Below are 9,955 nucleotides of genomic sequence, written 5' to 3' on the forward strand. Positions count from 1 at the left end.
GCATCAGGTGGTACATCTCTAATAACCACCAGCCATTTGGCATAGAATAGGATTTCAGGCCATCCAACAGGTTGAGTCTTATGATATTTTTGCTTTATTTTTTGTCTCAGATATATTTTTATAGACACTTTCACACTTTGCTACTCAAATATTAAAACAACTTGCATATGATATCATTTAACTTTTGTTCTTTTAGTTGTATCTTTTAAGTCAATTCTTTTTAAAATTGTAGAAACATTGAACAGACTATCCAACCTCAGAGGGAAGGCAGAGGGGGTGGGGCGGGGAGAGTTTAACCAAAGGACTTGTATGCATGCATATTAGCCTAACCAATGGACACAGACACCAGGGGGATGAGGGCATGAGTGGGAGAATGGGGGACGGGGAAAAAGGAGACATATGTAATACTTTAAAAAATAAAGAATAAAAATAAGTAAAATTATATTTGGAAAATTAATTTTAAAATATATTTCTGAAGGTTATAAAAGGCCAAATAAATAACATACTCATTTTGTTAAGTGACTCCTTGACTTGAACTTTATAGACCAGTAAAATTAAATCAAAATATGGGCTGAATAGAGTTATCAAATGTCTATTTAATAAAAAGAACATTGAAAATATAATAACTCTGATTATAATCCTTTCATTTATTAACAGTATAAACTTTTTAAAAATAACAAAGTAGAAAAATATGTCAGCATTAAAAAAATTAACTTTATGAGAAATACCATACAATGTCTTTAGTGTTTTTTGTTCAAGATGCACCCTAAGAGCTTTGTTGACAATTTAGGAATACTAAGAACTACTGCTTGAGGGAGAGAGGGTCAATTATCTGCTCAGCTGAGGAGGGAGGCAAGCAATGGGTATGCTGAAGTAGTGGTTTTATAACTAGGTAAGGAGTACTTCAGAGTACTTGAAAAAGTGATCTGCTCAGTGACTAAGGCTACTGGAAATCTCAATACTTCTCTTGATGCTGGCTAAGTGTATGGGTCTAGCCAATAGCTGACTTTTCCTTATTAAATCTTGAAATGCTTGTAAGTATTTCATCACCAGGAGCATTTTGAGGATTTCCTGCCCCATGTATTATAATATTAGTAGGAAAACAAGATTTAATTTTTTTCTCTGTAAGTATTTGCTTGAGTTCTGTCATGTCAGAAGTAAAGATGGCATGTTTTCAGACTTTGTATGGATTTTGGCACACAGTTACATAATCTGATAGAAACCTATGTGCATAGTGCAGCCATATTGGTGAGCCTCTCTCTGCTCAGGACTAAAGTAGGTAGACCAGTTGCCCCCAGGCTATAGAGCTTTGACCTTAAGCAGCCACACCAAGCTGGGTCTGATAGGGAAGGCCTACAGAAGGTGAGCAGGATGAATAATAGGGAAGGCCTACAGATGGTGAGCAGGATGAATAACATGCAGTATTTGTTGCTCTTCCGTAGTGCTCCAGGCTCAGCAATGAAGATGCTAGACAATTCAGTGACCAGTTGCAGAGCTCATTGTGTCCATTTTAAATAAAGATATTTTGGATATTCTGGAGGAGTCCTTTTTAGGTTCCCAAGGAGAAACTGTGTAGCCCAAATTGTGCCTGGGTGGGAACACAGTGGGATGCATGATAGCAGGGTATAGCTGAGGGAGGTAGTACCACATCCTGATTTTGTATAGATTGAATTCATCTATCTTATTGTGGACCAGTTGTGCTTTTTAAATTATGTTTGTGCTAGTTGAATGGTAATTGCTCTAATAATATGTATGTTCATAAATTGGATCTTGATGGGGAAAAATTCCATTGGATTCAAAAAATTTAAAGAAAATTTCAGCACTACCTTTATTAATAAATGAAAGAACATTTGAATTTACTAAGTTGAATTTTAATTTTCTTAATTTTGAATGGTTATAAAAGTTGGTTTTAAAAATTGTATGACCTGTTAATGATATTTTTTTCATGAATGGTGATCATTAATGATATGGGATGTGCTTGCATTGTTTTAGGTATAGATGTGATATAAGAAGTTGGAGAACTCCTGGATATAGGTGGGAGTTAATGGCTACCCACTGGCACTCTATTGATACCACGTGGGTGCCACGTCATTTCAACCCCCCATTGAGTGTGAACATAGACCAAATGGGGGATTTTGGATATGGATTGCTATACTAAACTACCAGTAATGCAGTGGTGCCCAATATTCCCCTGATGGAGTGGTGTGAGAGGAAGCCAGTGAATATTGAAGATTTATATAAGATCCAGTGTTTTATATCACAATACTCCCAAAATCCAGGTTTAATACAAAATTAGTCCTATCAAGGACCAGCAAATCTCAACTAGAATGAAACTTGACAATCAATACATACCAATATCACAAAGATAAGTTAGAGTTATTTGACAAAGATTTTAAAGCAGCCATCATAAAAATGCTCTGCAAAAGATGCTTTTAAGAGGATAAAAGACAAGCTACAGAATTGGAGGAAATATTTGCAAACACTTACTTTACAAAAGAATAGTATCTAGAACATGGAAGGAACTCTTAAAATTCAACAAACAAACAAACAAGCAATAAACTTAGATAATAGGCAAAAATGATATAACCAGACATTACACTGAAGAGGATATATAGATGGCAAATAAGTAAAGTCAATAATGTGTAACATAATTAGCAAATTTTTAAAAAATATATCAGTATACACCAGTCTGAATGACTAAAATAAAAAAGTTATAAGACTAAGTGCTCACAAAGATGAGGAGAAAACGGATCACTCATACATAGATTGCTGGTGGGAATGTAATATGGTACAGCTACTCTGGAAAAGAGTTTAGCAATACTTTAAGGTAACTAAACATACAAGCACCATACAGACCAGCACTTTTTCCAGAAATGTAAAATAATATATTCATATAAAAATCTGAATACAAAAATTCAGAGCATCTTTATTAATGATAGCCAAACACTAGAAACAACTGAGATGTCCTTCTCTGTATGAAAGGCTAAAGAATCTGAGATACATGGATACTAATCAGCAATTAAAAAGCAATGGAGTATCGACACACACAATAACTTGACTGAATCTCCAGAGAATTACATTGAGTGAAAAAAAGCCAGTTCTCAAAAGTTACATATTGAATGATCCAATTTATATAACATTTATGAAATGACAAAATTATATAAACAGAGAACAAATTAGTGGTTGTCACTGTTTAAGAATGGGGAGGGGGATGGAGACTATAAAAGGAAACATGAGTAATTTTTATTGTGATAGAAATGTCCTCTATCCTGGCTTTATCAGCACCAATGTCCTGATTATGATATGGTATTATAGTTTTGTGTGTATCTACAAATTCAACACTCATAGATATTTTATATTTTATTGAGAAGTTTTAAAAATTCAATTTTTATCACATCCCTTAATATTTTGAGTTTGTTCTTATCACAGCTATATAACATAAAGAAAAATATTATTAAATATTTTTATTAAGCTCAATATGAATGTCACCCAGTTCCATTCCAGTTTGCTCCATTGTATATTTCAAAGAAACCAAGATTTTTAACATGTGGGAAAAATTCCATTAGGAAAGAAAAAAATTAAGTCACTGTTTTGTAACTGCTAATAAAATAATTATCTACACTAATAAAAGAGAAAGATGCAAATTGACTGTACCTTTGCGACACCCACCAGCCAATCAGGAGTGAGTATGCAAATTAACCCAACAAAGATGGCAGGTTAATTTGCATTCGCAGGCACCGAGCAGTCAGGGGTGGGGCGGGATTCAGGCGTTCCACACCGCCCCAGCTGCTCCGGGCCTCTGGGCAGCGTGGGAAGGCAGAAAGGCTGCTTCTGGCTGGAGCGAAGGTAGAAAGGCAGCTCCAGGGCCAGAGCGAAGGTGGTGTGAGGAGCCAGGGGAAGGAAGGCCCATTCTTGCATGAATCTTCATGCATTGGGCCTCTAGTCTATAATATTTTTACCAAAACTTGAATGAATATTTCAATGGGGAATTTTATAATGGTTGTATCAAACTGAGAACACCTGAATGACTTGATAAGACCACTAAATATTAGCTTCAGACAAAAAACAGTACAACTGGACCATTAAATGGATCCCGATGTAGTACAATAAAAAACACACACATGACACTAATCATGATGTATTTTTGCCTTGCAAATAACAACAAAAATATTAATATGTTTGTATTTAAAACTCTAGCTCTATCCACCAGTTTATAAGAAATCTGAAGAAAAGGAAAAGGTTAATTGCCAATTAAGGAAATAATCAGTCACATCAAGAATAAGAGAAATTCAACATGAAAAATGACCCAGTTTCTTCAATTAAAAAAAGGAGCAACTGTTAAAGATTAAGTGAAACTTAAGATCCATTTTAAACAAATGAAAAATGTAGGTCTTGTTTTATTATGATTTGAACCCACCATCTGAAAAAAAGTTTAGGGAAAATTAAGTGTGGACTGGGTAATGATGATATCAATAAGTAATTGTTTAATCATTTAGATGTTATGTTTAAATGATCCTTATTTTTAGAAATAGATATTGAACTTCTTACAGCTAAGATTATATAATATCTGGAATTTGTTTTAAAATACTTCAGCTAAATATCATATCATCAACAACAACAAAAGTGGGAGAATGGAGATACATAGAATAATATTGGCTAATAGTTAAATTTGAAGTTGACAATTGTTGAATTCAGGATGGGTATGTAAATGATTGCTATATTATCCTTTATACATCTGCATATGTTTGAAAATAATACATGCATACATAAATTATGCCATGCAAAATCAAATAGAAATATGAGAAATGATTGTCAGCTCTAATAGAAAATTTTAAAACAGCTGAAATAATCTATCGCTGGATTAGTATTCAGATTCTGCCTCAAATTGCATCATATACACAAATTGAAAGCCCTATTTTTTCTAATAGTCTTTTACAATAACATTGGTCACCTAGTAGTGAAGACTTTAACATACCTTATTTTTCTCACTATGTCAGCCCTTGGACACTGTTGTGTATGTGTCCTTGAAAGGATCCTGACTTCAATTAATTTATGAGGTTTAGTAATAACACAGTTAAAGGTATTGAGAAAAATATTCTTGTGAGGGAAAAAGAAAAAGCCCTAGCCAGTTTGTTCAGTGGTTAGAGCGTCAGCCTGTAGACCAAAGGATCCTGGGTTCCATTCCAGTCAAGGGCACTTATCTGGGTTACAGGCTCCTCCCCGCCCCGGTCTGGTCAGGATGTGTGCAGGAGGCAACCAATCAATGTGTTTCTCTCACATTGATGTTTCTCTCTGTCTTTCCCTCTCTCTTCCACTCTCTCTAAAAATCAATGGAAAAGTATCCTCAGGTGAGGATTTAAAACACAAAAAAAGATAAGTAAATGCAAATAGAGGCATTAATTTGCTTTGGCTTTCCCTATTTTTTCCTTCCCTTCTCCTTCCCCTCTCCTTTCCTTTCCTTCCTTCCTCCCTCCCTTCCTTCCTTCCTGGCAAGGAATTCCCTTGCTATAAGTTGGGTAATATACATCTTTTGCACTTGATTAAGGAAAAAACAAAACATTTTTAAAAAATCACCGTATATTTTCCTGCTGAGTTTTCATATAAGACCAGAAATCTTACTCTTATTCAAACTCATGAAGTTAGAAAAAAACATGCAAATTAAGTGTGAAACATAAATTATTCTGAAAACAAACTAGAACAGCAACATTAAAAGGACAGGGTCATCAAGGGAAATTCAAATCCAGGACACAGCTGTGTAAAACCTTAGAAAATGAAGTATGGCAACACTCATATAAAGAAGGAAAATATTGCATTAAAAGAGAATGATCAATAAAGAAATGAGATAAATCTATTTTTATTTAGAAGAGAGCATTGCATGATATTTTAATTACTGTTTAAAAATACTTTTTTTATTCTTTTAAAAAAATATTATAATAAGTATTACAAAGGGTAACATATGTGTCCTCCCCCCCCCCTAAAAATACTTTTAAGAAGCAACTTTCACTTACATTAATGATAAAAAATGGAATTTTGTTTCTTTTTGTTGTGTTGTCTTTACAGGTATAGGGTGTACAAAATAAAGATGCTGATACCTAATGTAGTCAAATAAGAGATTACTCATTATTCATTTACTAATTCAACAGTCTTCTATTTTTTCCCTACAACAGGCATTCGTGCTCCAGGGAAGCACAAAGGACCCCTAAGTCATAACAGGGACTTAGGATGAAATTAAGTTTTGAATAAATATAAGAGTATTTCCTACTATTTGGAAAATAATTGGTGATGGCTATGTTGTTGATGGTGAGTGGGGAGTGGTAACTGGCATTGCAAGCAGAAGAATTCATGTTAGACATAGTAGTCTGAAGAAACTTGAAGCATGCCAAAATTGCAAGTAATTAGTTGAGGTTGAGCCAAAGGGTACATGATGGTGGGCAGAAAAAGGTGCTAGAGAAGAAAGATACATAAAAAACAAAATGTCTGTGTGGTAAACTATGTAACTATATAGCAATGTTTGCATGATGAACTATATAACTACATAGCAAAGAGTCTTATGATAAGCTATGGAAATTAAGATTTGTATTATAAAGCATGCTAATGAATTAAATGTCAAGATGGAGTGGGTGACATGATTTGAGTGCATTTCAGAAAGATATCCCCAACCTCAAACTGAATGGTGATGAGCATTAGAATAACAACAAGATGGTTATATAACCTGTGAAGATTCTATTTCAGTAATATCATATTGTTTCTGATACAGGCATATCTTGGAGATATTGTGGATTAGTTCCAGACTACCACAATAAAGAAAATATTGTGATAATGCAAGTCACAATTGTTTGATTTCCCAGTGTGTATAAAATTTATCTTTACACTTTATTGTAGTCTTTTCAGTGTGCAACAGCATTATGTGTAAAAAAAATGCACATACTTTAAATATAAATACTTTATTGCTAAAAAATTCTAACCATATTCAGAACCTTCAAGGAGTTGCAATATTTTTGCTGGTTAAGATTTTGCCCCAGGGTTGATGGCTGATGACTAATTAGGGTGGTAGTTGATAAAGGTTGGGGTGCTGTGGCAATTTCTTAAAATAAAACAACAATGAGCCCAGCCCGTGTTGCTCAGTAGTTAAGCATCAACCCATGAAACAAGAGGTCATGGTTCAATTCCTGGTCAGGCACATGCCTGGGTTGTGGGCTCAATCCCCATTAGGGAGCATGCAGGAGGCAGCCAATCGATGATGTTCCTCTCTCATCAATGTTTCTGTCTCTATCCCTCTCCTCGTCTCTCTCTCTAAAAATCAATAAAAATATATTAAACAAAATACAACAATAAAGTTTGCTGCATAGATTGACTGTTCCTTTCATGAACAATTTCTCTATAGTATGTGATGCTGTTTGATAGTATTTTACTCATAATAGGACTTCATTCAAAATTGGAGTCAGTCCATTCAAACCCTGCTACTGCTTTATCAACTAAGTTTATGTAATATTCTAAATCTTTTGTTATCATTTCAACAGTCTTCTCAGCATCTTCATCATGAGTAGATCCTATATCAAGAAACCACTATCTTTGTTCATCCATAAAAAGTAACTATTTATTTGTTAAAGTTTCATCATGAGATTGTAGCAATTCAGTCACATCTTCACACTAATTCTAGTTCTCTTTCTATTTCCACCCCATCTACAGTTACTTCCTCTCTGAAGTCTTGAACTTCTCAAATTCATCCATGAGGGTTGGAATCAACTTCTTCCAAACTCCTGTTCATGTTGATCTTTTGACCTCTTCCCATGAATCATGAATATCCTCAATGGCATCTGAACTGGTGAGTCCTTTCCAGAAGGTTTTAATTTACTTTGCCCAGATCCATCAGAGGAATCACTATCTGTGGCAGCTATAGCCTTATGAAACGTATTTCTTAAATAATAAGTCTTGAAATTCAAAATGACTCCTTGATCCATGGGCTGCAGAGTGAATGTTGTATTGGCAGGAATGAAAACAATATTAATCTCATACATCTTCATCAGAGCTCTTGAGTGACCAGGTGCATTGTCAATGAATAGTGTTATTTTTTTTTCTTCTGAGCAGTAGATCTCAACAGGGGGCTTAAAATAGTCAGTAAACCATGTTGTAAACAGATGTGCTGTCATCCAGGCTTTGTTGTTCCATTTATAGAGCACAGTCAGAGTAGAATTAGCATAATTCTTAAGGGCTTCAGGATTTTCAGAATGGTAAATGAGTATTGGCTGTAACTTAAAGTCACCAGGTGCATTAGCCCCTAACAAGAGTCAGCCTGTCCTTTGAGGCTTTGAAGCCAGGCGTTGACTTTTCCTCTCTAGTTATGCAAGTCCCAGATAGCATCTTCTTCCAATGTAAGGCTGTTTCATCTACAGTGAAAAATCTGTTGTTTAATGTAGCCATCTTCATTCACTATCTTGACTAGACCTTCTGGATAAGGTGCTGTGCTTCTACATCAGCATTTGCTGCTTCACCTTGCACTGTGTTATAGAGGTGGGTTATTTCTTTAAACCTCATGAACCAACCTCTGGTATCTTCAAACGTTTCTTCTGCATCTTCCTCACCTCTCTCTGCCTTCATAGAATTAAACACAGTTAGGGCCTTGTTTTGGATCAGGCTTTGGCTTAAGGAAATATTGTGGCTAGTTTGATCTATCCAGGCCACTAAAAGTTTCTTCCAATCAGCACTAGGATGTTTCACTTTCTTATTCATTCCACTGGAGAAACACTTTTAATTTATTTCAAGAATTTTACCTTTGCATCTACAGCTTGGCTAACTGGTATAAGAGGCATAGCTTTTAGCCTATCTCAGCTTTCAACATGCCTTCCACACTAAGCTTAACCATTTCTAGCTTTTGAGTTAAAGTGAGAGATATGTGACTCTTCCTTTGATTTGAGTACCTAAAGGCATTATAAGATGATTAACTTGCCTAATTCCACTCTTTTTCTGTGTTTCAGGGAATAGGGAAGCCCAAAGAGGTAGAGATATCAGGAACAGCCAGTTAGTGGAGGAGTCAGAATACACATGTTTATTACATTTTCCCTTTTATATGGTTGGATTTGTGGCACCCCCAAAACAATTATGATAGTAACATCAAAGGTTAATGATTGCAGGTCACCATAACAAATATAATCATAATGGAATAGTTTGAAATATTGTGAGAATTACCAAAATTGATACAGAGTAAGCAATGCTGTTGGAAAATCCATGCCCATACACTTTCTCAATGCAGGGTTGCCCAAACCTTCAATTAGTAAAAAAAAAAATATGTACCAGTCATGTCCAATACAGCAAAGCTCAATAAAACGAGGTATGCCAGCATCTGTGGGTAATAAGAAGTTATTTATAAAATTGTGCCAGTCATTCTCATATTCACTTGGGATCTTTCTCCTGTTCTGCTCAATAATCAAAGTGGCTGCCTGGCCGGCTTGGCTTAGTGGTTGAGCATCAACCTATGAACCAGGAGGTCACGGTTCCATTCCTGGTCAGGGCATATGTCCAGGTTGCAGGTGCAATCCCCAGTGTGGAGTGTGCAGGAGGCAGCTGATCAATGGTTCTCTTTCATCATTGATTTTTCTACCTATCTCTCCCTCTCCCTTACTCTCTGAAATCAATAAAAATGTATTTTAAAAAAATAATCAAAGTGGCTGATCCCTGCAGACTACATTTTCCAAGCTTATGTGTCTGCTGGACTTCTAGTAAGATTTTGTCAACTGGAGTGTTTAGAGGGAAATTGAAGGAGAAGAAGATTGGAGAAGTCAGGATATTTCTCCAAATACCATTTAAGTTTACTATAGTTAAAAAAAATCATGCTTTAAAAAATATGGCCCCACCAAATAGTTGAGTAGTGTGATATGATACCTTTAATAAGAGCTCACATATGCAAGATACAATTTGGTAAGTTTAAAAATAAAGTTACAAAATATTCATAAAGGTC

General features: G+C 35.2%; 1 pseudogene; it reads right to left on the reverse strand.

Moving 5' to 3' along the window:
* Positions 1 to 6,960: 6,960 nt before the first annotated feature.
* On the reverse strand, positions 6,961 to 9,227 carry LOC102258662 (annotated as a pseudogene).
* Between the last annotated feature and the right edge of the window lie 728 nt (positions 9,228 to 9,955).

Source organism: Myotis brandtii, unplaced genomic scaffold (assembly GCF_000412655.1).
Source record: "Myotis brandtii unplaced genomic scaffold, ASM41265v1 scaffold125, whole genome shotgun sequence".
Lineage (NCBI taxonomy): Eukaryota > Metazoa > Chordata > Mammalia > Chiroptera > Vespertilionidae > Myotis > Myotis brandtii.